Source organism: Pezoporus wallicus, unplaced genomic scaffold (genome assembly GCF_028554395.1).
Source record: "Pezoporus wallicus isolate ANWC-B61680 ecotype Strahan unplaced genomic scaffold, APGP_CSIRO_Pwel_v1 contig_13954, whole genome shotgun sequence".
NCBI classification, from domain to species: Eukaryota; Metazoa; Chordata; class Aves; order Psittaciformes; family Psittacidae; genus Pezoporus; species Pezoporus wallicus.
Window position 1 is genome coordinate 2116733 of NW_026638000.1, and position 15887 is coordinate 2132619.

At 42.0% G+C, this 15887-nt stretch overlaps 1 long non-coding RNA gene across 1 annotated transcript in view; it reads right to left on the bottom strand.

Moving 5' to 3' along the window:
• The window catches only part of LOC130598847 (uncharacterized), a 63656-nt gene extending 50090 nt beyond the window's left edge, over positions 1-13566 (bottom strand). Inside the window, exon 1 of the long non-coding RNA XR_008972099.1 lies at positions 13342-13566. This is a non-coding gene — a long non-coding RNA (uncharacterized LOC130598847). The remainder of the gene's footprint in view (positions 1-13341) is intronic.
• Positions 13567-15887: the final 2321 nt, after the last annotated feature.

Here is a 15887-nt window from a genome sequence, read left to right on the forward strand (position 1 = left end):
TCTCTGGGCACCCTGTGACAGTGCCTCAGCACCCTCACAGGGAAGAGCTTCTTCCTTACATCTAATCTGAATCTCCCTTATTTAAGAGTTCAGGGTTTTGATCAGACTCCAAATTCCCTATTCCCCTTCAAATGGAAGCACCCAAAGTCACCAGGATTTTCGTATTCTTGCACGAGACCTATAATTTGGGATGATCCAAAGGCCATGGGGGAACAAGGTGCTCGGGTCACACTCCATTCACTGTGATTTATTTCCTTGAATCATTTTGTCTGATCTCAAAGCCTTCGCTCTTTAACCACGCCAGCAGCCAACCACGAGCTTCAGGAGGCGTGACATCGTGGGAGCCATCACGATTACTTAAAACTCAAAATGAGCATGATTGAGGTCAAACGTTTTTCCAAAAAGTCTAATATATGCGTCCCTAGAGGAGCCAGCTCTATTCACCTTAATCCTGAATCAACATAGCCTGTGTAAGTACAGGCTTGCCACAGCCCCACATCGTCCTTCAGGGGCCCACTCCTGCACTTAAAGTTGGATGCAGGAGCCTTGACGGATTTGGGCTGCAATGTGTATTGCCAGGAAAAGAAATCTGGCTCTGCTTTTTGAGTAGTTGCAAAACATCGTTAAGGCTTGACTTCCTACCAGCCTATAAGTTGCAGGCACTGGCCTCTCCAACTCCTGAGCAGGCACTGAGAGCCCATGCCAAGCATCTAAGAAGGTTTCCCTCCTGCAAATCCTGTGTTGGCTCAACCTTGGCACATGGGAGCAAAAGAGGAAGGAGCAGAGGATTCATGACCCTCTATGCAAAGCAATTGTTCTAAAACCCCGAAATCTGTGTGCACACAAAAAATCCCATTGGTGTTAAATTTTCCTTGGACAGATGAACGGATAGGGGCTGACCTCAAGCTAAGTAACAACACAAGTCTTACATCAGATGTCCAAAGCCAAAACGACAACAGCAGAAAGATGAGCAGCTCATGTTTCCCCTCTCTCTAATGAGAATCTCTTGTTTCTAACGCAGAGTAGGGACAGCCATTCACCCATCATCAAGCCAGATGCCATCCTTTGCTAGGTGGCACCACTGGTAATGCCATTATTTCTGCATGCAGGCACTAAAAGCTATTTTGTGCTTGTTTCCTCTGGCAGAGGTAAATCACAACATGGGAAGCATGTTCCACATGAATGATGGTCATTCTGGCCATCGCTGCTCTTCACTTCATGTACAAAGGGATCACACAAGATATTTGCAGAACTAAGCAAGACTTTTGTTCTCATTTGTCTTCTGGTTATTTATGATGCAAGCACTTCCACTCCACAGCACAAGGGACGGGGAGGCATGTCCCTGCTCCACACATGAGAAACAAACGTAACTCGGGTTGTTTGGTGCAACATTTGTGAGTTATTCACACTTTTGTGTTCTGCACAAATACAGCTTACAGCTGGGCTCCACAGGCAGTTTATCGACCTACCAAGAAACCATGCAGGCCAGCCTCAGAGATATTTTAACTCAAGTATAAATCTGATAATTTATGGTGTAGCTGACAGCTCTGACCTGAGTTTTGCAGCTCGTGCTTGGGAAAAGCTCAAATACTGGCTGAGGGTTGATGGGACAGAGCTTGGGTAAACGGCAGCAAGAGCTTGCCTTGTCTGCTCCTCTACCTGCTCGCTTGTGGAGATTTTGTGATCAAAAAGTGTATTTGACATCAAATCTCTCTTATTCCGGAGCTGGTTCATCATGAATGCTTTGATTATCTTGTGTGGGTGCTTAACCCTACCAAGAAGGCAAAAGTTTACCTACAATAAGACTTGCTTTTGTGGTTTTCAGCCTCTCTTTTTGAGCCTGCACCCACAAGTACACGGATGAAGCACCAATTCCTTACTGTACTGATATTCAAGCAAACAAAATTCGCCTCACTCACTATGGCACATGGGCAATTTGGCAATTGAACCCCATGTCCACAGCAGTGACCTACATCTCAAAACTATTTGTGGATAAATCACTCAAGGATTGAGACTTCTTCCTACCTCAAACCTATTCACAGTTCTTCAGTAAAGTAACTGAGCTGACAACAGGCTCAAAGACTTCATGAAAAGAGCTATTTAAGCAGGGTGAAAAAAGCTCTTTCTGGTTGCATTTTGGTGCTCCCCCCACCCCCAACATACAGCTAGGATAAAAGTCTAGAAGTTGATGTTGTCTCAGCTGAAAGATTGAGATCAATTTCAGTTCAATCCAGGGAAACACGCGGATTCAGCATTCCTCTACCTAAACATGTGCTCTCCTTGGGTTTTAGATTTAGCTTCTCCTCAAAACATTTGAAAATGAATTAATTGACTGCTTGCTTATACTCTGAAAGCAAGATCAGACCAAATATCAATACAGGGAGACATGGCTTGAAATACACACGTCACACGTCTACACAAAAGCATCTTTTTGTATTGCTCTGCTGCTCACAGTAAGCGCACAGTAACAATTTGCATTGAACTCACAGGGCTTTTCTGCACGAGTCAATTCAGATCAATAGAAAAAGGCTTTTACAAAGAAAAACAAGTGTTGTGTAGAAAACAGTTCAGGCAGCAGGAACATTTCACAGTTGGGGTTGGCAAATCAACATACTTTTATCTGTAGCAAAATAAAAAGGCCTGGCAGATTTAAATTGCGCACTGATTTCCATCACGTTTGGCAGGTTAGAGTCGCATGGCACTTGATTAGGCAGGTCACAACACCCCATGCAGCAGAATGAGTCACAGACACACAGCATCAGTCACACACACAGCTCATAAATGGGAAAAAATACACGTAGAGGAGGCAGGTAGAGCAGCTCCAAGTACCTGCCATCAGTTTAGAAGTACGCTATGAAACCCTATTGACCTGAAGGGAGATCTGAGCAGCCTTGCAGTGAATTCGGTGTTATCTTTATAAACGGAGTACTCCATCTGTTTTGGTGGTTGTGTAATGATGCAGTATAAAAAGGTTCAAAACTGACTCACAACATGAATTGTGAGGGTGAATTATGGACTGAAAGAGTTCTCACTTTTTTCCTGAATAGCAGCTATTAATGACTCATTCCTGAAGGCAACAGGAAAGGATGCAGAAGAAATGAGAAGCAGGTTAAAGAAGAAATACTGATTACTTGACATAACAGCTTCACACTCTGGGAAGATGCTGGAGTCATTCCAACTTACATCCACTCAATTTTAAGTTACCTTAAGTAACTTAAGTTACCTAACTTGTAGCTAAAGTAGTAGTTTTCATTTAGTCATGTTAGACAATATTGTCCAAGTTGACTGTCCTGGGTTCAGCAGTAGCAGTCATGTTTTTTCCTTTGTGTTAACTGGTGCAGTGCTGTGTTTTGACTTCTAGTTTTGAGAACAGCGTTGGTGAAGCCGATGTTTTCGGTTGTTGCTAAGTGATGTTTACCCTGACCAAGGACTTTGTGAGGCTCATGCTCTGCCAGGGAGGAGGGGAAGCTGTGAGGAAGCAGAGACGGGGCGCCTGACCCGGGCTAGCCGGGGAGGTATTCCATACCACAGCACGTCATGCCCGGGGTGGGGGGTAACTGGGAGTTGCCCGGAAGGACAGGGGCTTCCGGGTGGAACTCGTTTTCTTGGCCGGTGGTATCGTATTCTCTTCCCTTGTTATTTTCCCTTATCATTGTTTTAGCTGATAGTAGCGGTGGTGATTTGTTGCTGGACTGTTCTTGTCTCAACCCGTAGGAGTTGCACTCTCTCGATCCTCCTCCCCGTTCCTCCGGGAGCGGGGAAGGGGAGAGCCCCGGTGCAGGGAGGGGGGAGACGAACACGGACCTTGATTGTTGTCAGCTTGGCACCACTCACTGGGAGTGAGTGAACAAGTTACCTGACTGGGTTTAAACCACGACATTGACAAAAAGGGGGAAAAAAAGAGGTAACAGAACTATCAAAGCAGACAGTTTAGAAAGGAAAGACACCTGAGCAGTTGGAACACTTGCAACTTATGCTGCCCCTTGATCCTGGCCCTACAAATAGGGTTAACACAGTGCGTTAGAGCGCTGTTTTGCACAAGATCTTAATGTTTCCTGTTTGTGGTCAGGTAACAACTCCCCAGAGGGTTTCCCCATAGTATTTTAGGGTCGTCACTAATCAAACCCGTGAAGAGCAGAAATATACACGAATCATAGAATAGAAATGAAACCAGCAAATGGATGTGAACAACTTTAAGCCTTGAGAAGCATTTGCTTCCTTCCCATCAGGTAAGAATTTTATTTAAAGGTTCCATCCAAATCTTATTTTAGCCCCATTAATGTGCCAACTGTTTGTGATAAGCAAAAAAATCCACCCTGAAAAACACTGTTTAGTAAATGGATTTGAATAATTCTAAGAAAAAGGTGAATAGCTTTATGCTATGCTCATATGATTTGATGGAAAAAGTGATTTTTTGGAGCAGAGAGGAGGCTGTTGTGCTTGCCTGTTCTGGCTCACATCACATCAAGTGTCACTGAGCATGAGGCAGGAGCGGTATTGCTATTTTTGTACATAAAGTTCAGTACACATTGGATAAGAGAACACGCATACAGCTCCCATTACTTACAAAAATTGTGTACTGCCTCCATTTCTCTTGTGCTGTTTCTTCATAAATTAATATGCAGTTTTACAAGGGGACTAATTTACAGGTTACACACACAGCAAGAGTCTTTGTGGATCAACAATGAAATTAGTAAGATCTCCGCTAGATAATTCCTTGTAGGTCACAGCATACAGGCACGCATTCCGTTTGCTCAATGGCATTTCAGGACTGATGCACTTTTCATCTTCATCTGTTTACAGGAGCCTGGTAAGCCCAGACCCTTGCACATGTTTGCCTTGCAGCAGTTTGACTTCATGCTACTGTTATCTCTAACTGAATTCTTCAGTATTGGGAATCTTTATTGTGAAAATCCCCTTGTAAATATTAAAGGGTATTTGGTGGTTTTGGCTGTGGGAGGGGTTTGCTTTTGTTTCCCTTTCAATTTTATTCTGCTTTCCACCTGACACTATGAATTTGTGGGATTTTATTTCCCCATCCCAGTTGGGAAACAAAGTGAAAACAGCCACTGGGAATTATGTAGATATGCAGAGGATGCAGTTTATAAACCAAGATAACTTCAGGTACAGCTCTGGCCTTTCCTCATCATTTGGACAGTTCATCCAGACAAACAAGCACCTACCATCCGACCCACCAGTGCTGCCTGCACACTCATCCTTTCCTGGCATGTCTTAAGATTAATTATTTGGCCCTTAACTACACAACCAGTCAAGACACTGATTATGTTAGAAGAGGTTGGAGCTGATTTCTGCCCCCCACCCCCAGCTCCATTAGCATCTCCCTATTTTTCAGCACAGTTAGATGGCAATGAAAGCTTCCTCCTTGTTTCATCCTGGGTCAGCAATTTAACAGTTTCTTTCACCCTGCTTGAATCAAGCATATCTATATTCTTAATTGAGCTACTTTTTTTCTTTAGACCTATTTTTATGAATACACATTCCAGGATCCTGAGTAAACTTAAAGAGTTTCTATGTAGTTCAGCTACTCTCAAATTCTTCCTCAGCATCTTGAAATCTTCAAATCAGATCATCTTTTAAGCAGCATGTTTTTCCCCCAAGTGAGTACATTTCCAGGTTTCTTTGGCTTTCTGCATGTAGCAACTTCACAACTACTTCTGTCATTCCCGCTGTCCTCTGCCCTTTCGAATCCCCAGGATGTCCATTTGATGCTGCAGTGTCCTACCTTGGGCAGGACAACTTACAGAGGTTCAGGTAAGTACTTTACAATATGCCAGATTAAAACCTCTTGTATCTTCACAGTTCATACTGCCATGTAACATTTAGCTTCTGCTTTACATTAGTACTACAACTCTTCCTTTCTCAGAGTTCTGCAAAACATATTTCTTAGGCAGATCTCAAAATTCAGAGCTACAAATATAAAAATCTCCTGTTTGTCTCAAGAGGAAGTGATGGACCACTCTCCTCCATGCTTTCCCAATCTTGTACAGATGTTCTCTGTGGATTTAATCCATCATCTCCACTTTATTCACCTCACTGGACACCACCTTTACTCAGGTTTTTCCAGAACACATGCACAGAGCTACAGTTTAACCCTCAGCATTACTTGTAGATTGGTACTGCCTCCTACTACACCTCACATTCCTCCCTCTTACACCAGCATAACTCCAACCAACACCCCAGCTGCCTAAGCAAACCTTTCAAATCAGTGTCATGACCCCAGAAAGGACAGAATTAAGCCCAACACTGTCACCCATGCCTGCTTTCCACATTATTTCCCTGAAAGAATTCCACTGATTTGTCAGACAGGATTTACCCTTTATGAAACCATGCTGACTAGCTTATTTCTCCAGATGTTTTGTGATCTCATCCTTTATTAATGTTTCTAGAGTTTTGCCTAGCACCAAGGTCACATGTACTGGTCTATTATATCCTGGCTGGCTTTCCTACTCCTTCCCCCCACCCCACCGCCAAAATGGGGTGAGTTTGGAGGCATTTGCTTCTCTTTAGTCCCCTGGTGTCTTCCTCGTTTCAAAGGAGCCAAGAAATAAATCTTCATTTATTGAATCAGTAATCTCTTCAGTGATCTTGTCAAAGATTCCCAAGTACACAACTCCTACTACCTTGGAGCTTCCAGGGATTTTAATTTGTACAAGATTTATTCTAGTATGAAATTATCATAGCCCAGAAACTTTGCTTCCATCCAACTTTGTGATCACTGAGCAGAAATACTTGTTTAGGTAGAGGTTTTCAAAGTCACCTTGGGAATATGGATGTTCAGTTTCCATTGCAACTAATGGGACAGTGGCTTCCAAACCTCCTAAATGGTTTGGAAACTGTAACATGAATGCTAGCTATTAAAACAGTATATAACTGATAAGAAGTGTATGGACTTCAATTTGTGATAATGCATTCTTGTAAAGTATTTCATTCTTTATTTGTAATATTTATTTTCAGTTCAGATAATTTAATAGAGCAACCAATGAGGGATTTTTTTTGCCCCCCCTTTTAAGGCTGCTTGTAGCTCCGACCTCCATCAGGACACATCTGGAAAGCCTCAGCATTGGGGAATATCCTCCATTTTTACAGTGTATGTAAAAACAGAATTTGATTTCACAGCCGCCAGCCATGCTTCTGGGGTGGTAACACAAAAGTGCATGTTAAGTACTGCCAGAAGCCTCTCTCCCCTCCTTGGCGTTGACTCCAGCACCAGACACTCAGCTCCTAGAGGCACTTTTCATGTCCTGTGTGCACACACAGCACCAGTTTTAGAAAGCACTTGTTTTTTGCTGGGATCACCAAGCACAAGCAAAGCACAAACAATAAAAGAGTTTTAATGCCAGGTCCTGGGTTTTTGCAACGTTGACAAAGGACTGTTGGCTGGTTTGTCATCCTAACCCCCTTCCTTCAATATTCATCTCTATGGTAATGAATTCCACTCATTTCTGCATCACCCCCAATAATATTTTCCATAGTTTTCCAGTTGATCTGCACTGACTTTTCATTATTACTCATCCACGCTTCGTGAGCTGAAGACCAGCTTGCTGCAAAGCATTTGCTTTAATCCTGATGAAGCCAGAGAAACTGGAGGTGGCAGAGGACAAGACGTTCAACTCACTTCCTGAGCACAGCAAATCCTACACCCACAGTTCCCACTCTGCCACATCATTCATGCTGGGGAAGATTTAAGAAGCTGGTTATTCCTTCAAAAGAGAAAACAACCCTCCATCAGATATGACAGTATCCTCAGTATACGTCTGTGCTTCCAGAACTTGCTTGTTCTGGAGCTTTCTGCCATATTTTTTATGAAGCTTTTCCAATCAGTTTTTTCTGCTTTTCCCTTCACCTTGTGCAGAGGAGTGACAAAGTAGGATTAGAAGGGAGATAACAGAGGTGAGCATCACCACAGTAGGTCTCACCATCAACTCCCAATACAAGTAGGGGAATATCATGCTCCTGCATTTGCCTTCAACACTTGCTCTCTGGGTCCAGGCACCCCTCCTAGCCTGAGAAACCAGGGGCATCACCCAATGAGCAAATCACCCCTTTGAAAGCCCTCACTCCCAGCTGCTTACCCAAATTACAGCTGCTGCAGTTACCACCAGAACTAGTGAAGCAGCGTCACTTGGTCTGGTACCTTATACTCAAGTCATACAAGATGTGCTGGGGAAGGTCAAGTTCACATTCCAGAGGCTCGTGGCTTGAATCTGAATTTTACCGTAAGAACATTAGGCTCATCACTAGTTATTTCAAACTTGTTGAAAATCAAAAGAAAAAACATCTAACAGTCCTTCTTTTACTGCAGATGCAAGTTGTTTGTTACAAGGCCATCTCCAATGACACCGACTGAGAGTTTAGAGACTGCAGGATATTAATATTAACAATGTAAATAACAGACAATTCTTCAGAGGGCAAAGGAACTTGTCTCCAATTTTCAAAGGATATGCTTTACTTAACTAAGGCTAATTAGCTGTGATCTTCATATAGGCAACAAAAAACTGCATTTGATTTTACATTTTTAAATAGCAGAAACGGATTTCCCATTTAGCCAAAAAAAGGACTTTTAGGATCATTACCAAGTTCTCAAGTGTGTACAAATTACTGTGCCCAAGATTATTTTCCTCACACAGGGCATTTAGGGAGAGTTTGTTGCTTCTAACATATCCTAAACACTTATTTAACCATCGCAGGGAGTTTCCTTCTCAGCAACATATTGCTTCAGTCCTGGCTTGTAAACACCTACTGCTGTCTTCTTGTTTTTTCTACTGATTGCTTTGTATTTGGTTGTAAAAAACCCTGATATGTGTATGTGTGTGTGTGTATATATATATATATATATATATAAAAGTTTTGTAGAATAAAACATCTTACTACAATGAGTATAAGAATGTTTCTTAGCTTAAGGACAGCTTTCTCCATGAAACAAATGTGGTGGTGTATTGAAAAGACACTTCTGGAAAAGGAGCAACTTGAAAGCAAGGCAGTGAGGAGGACTGAGGCAGTGCTCAGTGCATCATGCATGCAGTCTTCCTGCATGGAATTTAGCACATGCATAGCAAGTTTAAGCTCAAACCCACTGCATGGAATTGTTTTTGCATGCTAAACACCCCTTCTGCAACTAGTCCCATCTGCTTCTGTTCAGTGCCGCATTAGCATTTCTGCTGTTGGCGGAGTGGCTAAACCTTCTTAGACTCATTAAAAGTTCACTTTTTCCACTTGATTAATTACTTTTCTTCATCTGAAGTACAGAGAAAGACTGATCTCATGACTTTTTAGTGCCTCAGCTAAGACATTACCAGGTTTATAGCTTCACAAAGCCAGAAGGTTCCTGCAGCTCCGGTTACAGAGTTCATACACTATCCAATCCATTTCATGTTTTATATGCTTTGGAGATACTCTTTCCTTCCTCAGCGACTGTTGCTGTAATTACACAAATGATCTGCTCCACTGTCACAGTCCAACGTGTCATCTAAAATTAAAAATTCATGTAAAAACTAGAGATGTTACTTTTTAAACAGACAGTTCTGACCTGATCTGGTTTCACAATAGCTGGATTAACACTTCTCAGTGCCTGGTTCCTGTGAGGGAGGAGGTGAGGAGCTGAGCCATGGGTGCATGGGGCTGCCCATTACTTTGCTCACAGTACTTTATCAGTGGCAACATTATTTTGTTGATTAAATTAAGGCCTCAAATTCATCAGGATTTAAGTTAACTACATCTTATTAACATACCGATATGAGCTGTAAACAAGTCCTACTCTGCAACACCAAGGTTCAAGGCAAACCCCTCCTCTCCACCATCACCACGAAAACCTTTGGAGAAGGAACTCCTCCTTCACATGAACACAGTCAAGGAACCCGCTGCTTGTCGTGATTTGTGTCGCATGAGGTTGGGGCTGATGCACCAGAGCATCACAATGCTACAAAGAGCACCATGCCTGCAGGCCGTGTGCTGGAACTGTACCCACTTTAATCACAGTTAAGTGAATTCACAGTGGAAACTGGTTGCCCAGAGAAGCTGTGATTGCCCCATCCCTGGCGGTGCTCAAAGCCAGGTTGAACAGGGCTTGGAGCAACCTGATCCAGTGGAAGGTGTCCCTGCCCGTGGTAGGGGGTTGGAACTGGATCAGCTTTAAGGCCCCTTTCAACACAAACCAGTCTAAGATTCCATGAAAGCACTACACTTGGCTTCCCTTGCTCTTTCCAGGACTGCTGAAGGCACCGGCACATCTCAACATCAGAGCAGACTGTGGCATTGTTAAGAAATCAGTGTGGAAAATACTTGGGAGCACACATTCTCTCCTAAATCTCTGGGAGAGGAGAGGAAAGGGAGGGAAAACCAAAGAGAAAGCATCAAAACAACCTTGAGCAATGACTCTCACCCAGCCATACTTCTCAAGGTCAGAGGAGATTTTTTCACTGCACAACTCCTACTAGAGCTGGAAATATGTTTTGGGGGGAGATTTTTCAAACCCACTAAATAATACTTTTAAACCAAGAATGGTTCAAGTAACTTATCATGTAATCTCAAATAATTATTTTCATGGCCATAGGAAGTGTAATTACATAGAAGTTATTTGGCTATTGCCATTTGTTTAAAGTACAAGATGAGGAGGGAAGAACACCAGTCATTTCCACCAGCCAATATTCATGCATCAGAGAAAGTTTTCTGTTTACTCAATGTCCTACCACTGTCTCATCAAATTCATCAGAATGAAAATAGTGTGCTTTGCCTTTGGAGACAGACTTAACAATTTGAGCTGAATTCTGAGACTGGATGCGCCCGTTGACCCATTACTAGTGCGGGTGTTTTCATACCCAACCAGTTAATTGCCCATAAAGATTCATAATGTAACATGACATGAAGAACCACCAGATGTGACTCGTTAAAGTCTTATGCACAAAGCTAGGAAATCAGAAAAGGCTTGTTTTTCCAGACCAAGACAGCATTTCAAGCTTAAATAAATTCTTTGTTCAAACTCTTACATTTTTACCTCTTGTTTTTTTTCCTAAGTAAGATTGTCAGGAGAAAAAGAAAAAAAAAATAAGAAAAAAACACTTTGGAAAAGAACAAACAAATCCTATGCAGAGACTTGAAGTGCTGAAATAGCACTACAGCACTTCTTGAATGCAATGGTATTAGGACAGATATTAGGCTGCATTTGACCTACTCACAGGTGCTGTATATTACTCCTGGAATAATTAAGTTAAGCCTAAGGAAAGGCTCTAGCAAATTCTGAAAGCAGTCTTACAGCAGCATGTGCTCTGTATTATTTTCATATACAGGCTGCTGTCTTTTCAGTGTGGGCACATGTTTAGTTTAGAGATTGCAAGCAGTGCTTGGTGGAACAAGATACAGAAGTTTTAGCCAGCTGGTTTATACTCCAAGAGGCAGCTTGCTATGGAAGGTCATACTCACCTAGGGAAAAGAAATGGTTTCTTCTTCCCCTAGGTTTCAGTGGTAAGAGTGGTGTAGGACCTCATTTGATCTCATTAACATGCACTCAGTTTAAGAGTCTGTAGAAATAAGCTTTTGCTTGCATAGACATGTAGGAATAGAATACATAAAATGTGTCATAATTGTAATCTGGAGAAAAAAAACACACAAAACAAAAGAAAAATCATGATTCTCCATTATTTAGATGCCCAAGTTCAGCAGAACATTTGAAGTTGCTCAGGAAACTAGAGGCTCATGTTAGATTTCCATGCTGTAATGCACAGCAAAAGAGCAGTGGACTACGAAACTACTAATTTTTACATCATTTCTTTCACGTGGTATTACTTCTAACACTAAACTCTGAAGTTTGTACTCAACACAAGAATTGAGTTAAAGTCCAGGCCAGTTGAGCTGTTCACTGAATACAGCTGTAACAATTTGCTTGCTCCTGCACCACTGCCTTAACCTCCTTTAAATGCAAGGTGAAAGAAAACAAGATTTTAAGCGATATCTAATTCGCTTGGGAAGCATTTTATCCTCGGCATCATTCCAGCCAGAACCTCCTGTGATTCTTCTGGTGAAGCTACAAGAACTTAAAGTATTTAGTAACAGCAAATCCTGAGTACCTGGAATATCGCTCAAAAGGGAGAGGACACAATCTTACAGCTAAAGGAATAGTAGGTGCATGTTCCACCCAAGGACTCCATCTACCATTATCAATATCACCCAATACGTCGACAGTCACCCAGTACTGGCACTGTCAGGGAATACGCTGTATTATTCACCCTTACACAGTGGTTTCAGGGGTAGGTATTAATCTTTATAATGATCCACAATATAGAAACCCACAGTCAGCAATATAGAGAATATAAACATCCTTCCCTGGCCAAACAGCAGATATTACAGCCAAGACTTGCGGCACACTGCATGCCCTGATGCAAGTTACTCACAGTTGTGTCAGTTTGGGGTAAAACAGCCAGAAAATTTTTGAAGTCTCATAATTACAGTTCTTGCTTCTGGAAGGGATCAGACCAGCTACATACCTCAGTGCACACCCCATGAAATAAGAGTATCTTTCCATTATGGGTTTCCTCTGGTAATTCATAAGAGCCCATAAAACTGCAGACAAACCATAAAATAACCTTCTCATGGGCTGGATGAAGGAATTAGCAAGAGTGGGAAACATGCATGCAGAAATTTTCTTAACTTTTCTTTAACACTTTCATGTATTCGGGGCTTTTGTAGGAACTGGACTGTATTTATTTATAAGGTTAAAGAGAAAAGACAGAATTATACATACAAAGCACTATTAAGATACAGTGAGGCTCTATGGTCTATTAAAAAGGTGGGTTTTTTCCCTCCAATTTAGAAATATCTCTAAATTCAAACTAGCCTTTATTTAAGCCAACATACTTTTTTACTTAAGATCAGAAACATAGCTTATAACACGACTCAGTTCTATTGCTGAGATTTGTGCTGTAAACATAGTGTGCACTACCACCTAAAATAGGATATATCTTCTGACAGATTGAATATTTTTCTTCTAGCTTCAGTGACACACATTGAACTTCATTAGTCTACATCTGTTTTCATAGTCAACATGAAAGAAAAACAAATTCATTGACATGGCTTTAGCAAGATTTTCTAAAAATTAGTAACCAATCATATCAGAGATTTGTAATTATTAAAAAAAGTGCTATTGTCCCTCCAAAAAGTACATCTTTATCTAAATGATGTTGTAATTAAATAAAAAAGCAGCCTGGCCTCTGACACAACTGATCTATTGACTCCCTGCATCTCCTCCAGCCTGCAGTGCTTCACAAAGCAGGTCTGGTGAACAGAATGTGCAGCTCATGGAGGATGTGTGAAAAGGTCACTGGCACTCACCTGGAAAGAAGATGTCAAGTTGAGAGCAAAAAAGTCCATTCAGAAGAAACATATTTTCTTCTGGCTGCAAAACTCTTCCCAGGATTCCCATCCTCCCAGTGCAGTGTCGTTCATTCCCAGCCTTTATTTACCTCTCCCAAGGAAAGCCAGAATATTTCCTGCTCCCAGAGCCAAACACCCTCCCTAGACTTAAAGGGAACCAAGCCAGCATTAACCCAACCTTGCTGTCACCCCGCTTTGAGCTAGAAGGGAACTGGCACATTGCAACTTCTCATAGCCTGGCCAAGAAAAACTCAACCTGCTCTCTAAGCTCCTTTTCAATTAGCTTTTCAATTAGCTCCCATCTCTTAACGAGCCACAGGTTTGTCACCCAAACCTAGAAATGAGCAGGGAAGGATCCATGCTGTTGTTCTTCTCCCAGCTGTGCATGATGCCTCCTGAAATAGGGAGTTAGAGCAAGCTCTGCATTTCATTATTCTGATGGCTAGAATATTACTTCTGTTGCTCTTCAGTCTTTTGATGGCTTCTCTTGTGGCTTGTTCCCTAAGCAGGTTAATTTTAGCAGTTCTCTGATCTCAGTTTCCATCATATCCCTGTTAATGAAGCTCAGACCTGTCATTTTTAAGTTAGACCTAAAGTCATGATTTTAGCTGGAAGATACCTGCCTTGAGCTTCAGACTGAAACCTGCAATTTAAAGCGGAACTCTAAGAGACATGAACTTTTATACCTAGCCATGGATAGAAGTTGCTAAAATTAATAGAAGCCACAACCAGGAAGGTTATACCTTGCAAAAGCATCAATAGCACAGGAAAATGGAAAAGAGCAGACTCTTCATGGGAATATCCTTGACAGACAATAGGAAGCTCATGCCTCTGCTTTAGGCACCTGGGTTAGATGCCTGAAGTTGAATAACCACCTCAGTTTGCATTGTTAATCCTTGTTAATTTGTGAGACAACCTCACTAAATTCTCGCAGCCAAGAGGACTGACAAATACATGCTTTCCATAGCCCAGTCCCAATGAGGAGAGTCCTTCCTCAGCCTTGGCACTTCATAACTGCTGGTTTCAACTGGCTCTTCCAGAGTTTTAAAGGGATAATTTCCTCCCTTACTCCCAGTGCCAGTGACTAACAGTGGATATTAACAAAATCCAGCACTGGATACACGGTTATAACAGTAAGCTCTAAATAAAAAGTTTCCAGTAGTTCTCTTACATTATCTAGGCTGTGACAGTCAGGCTATTGGCAATGTGTAGCTCATTGGAAGCTACTGTGGCTGTCCTCATCCATTAGATATCACAAGCTGTTTGCTGCGATTGTATTCACATCTGCAAAAATCCTGAGTGGCAGTAATGCAGATTAAGATTTGGGCAGTTAGAGGTTTCTATTTTATGGAGCATTTGTACCCATGTTTCTCCTGGGATGGGTATGACCTCAATCCCTCCATGATTCATTGACCGTCTTTATGAGCATGTTATTTCATTACAAAGAATTTACATTTTTTTTTCCTGTGTTATATCTAGCTGAAAGCTCTGGTCGCTCCTGTGTATTCCAGTCGCCTGGAGCAAAATATCACTTATACCATCCTGGGCATATTTGTAATAGAAAGCAGTTATACCCGCAGACTTCTTACAGCTTCTCAGTGCTAGCATCAACTTTACTGACCCCAAAGTGTATGGGTACATCTCTTTGGTTATTAATGGTCAGGCTGAGGGTCTGCTCCTCTTCTGCTGGCACATGGCCCATTGCATTCCATCAGTCATTTGTGTGGGCTGGTCCTCTTTTCTCCACACCTCACAGGTCTATGTGCATGTAAGTGATATAAGCTATCACAGTGCTGGCATGGTCTAAGCTCTGCTCCTTGCTTCCTTTCCCTCCATTCCTCTTTCCTTCTTCTTATGTGTCTTTCCCTGTGCTACTCTGCAATTTCTCTCCCTTTCTACCTAATAACCAGCATCACACCCCTGTTCACCAGACAGAAATTCAGCAATTTTTAATCATTCATAAACGTTGTCTGGGGGTTTCCTGCCCTAACCTGCTCTCTTGGAGAGCATGCAGGCCAGTAGCATTGAGTCTGCAGCTGATCATAACATCTTTTTTCTAGGTCTTTCTAATTTTCTCTTTAGAAGTATATGACTCTCACACCTAACTTTATGTATCTCCTAATGACCCTGATGCTTTGGGGCAGTTTCTCTTAGGCTGCTCCCATTTACCTGCAAAGCAGTGAGTCAGGATGCTCTTCCTCAGGCTCAGACTATCTGCATCCCTGTTAAAATTAAAGACACAGAGGCACTTCCCAAGAGCATCACTTTGCCCTGACAATCCCAGCCGACACGGCTTTCCTCTCCTCTACCCCAGAGGCACTATGAGTTGTCACTGTCCTTTAGTGGGGTTCAGCTACACACTGCTGCAGCATTCTTCCAAGGTGAAAAGCATCGCCTGTAAAACATTCTGAAAGGTTCAGCTTTATTAAATCAGTAATTCTCATTAGGCTCATATAATATCACTTTTTGCAAAGAGAGAACAATAAGGATTATTTTTTTTTATG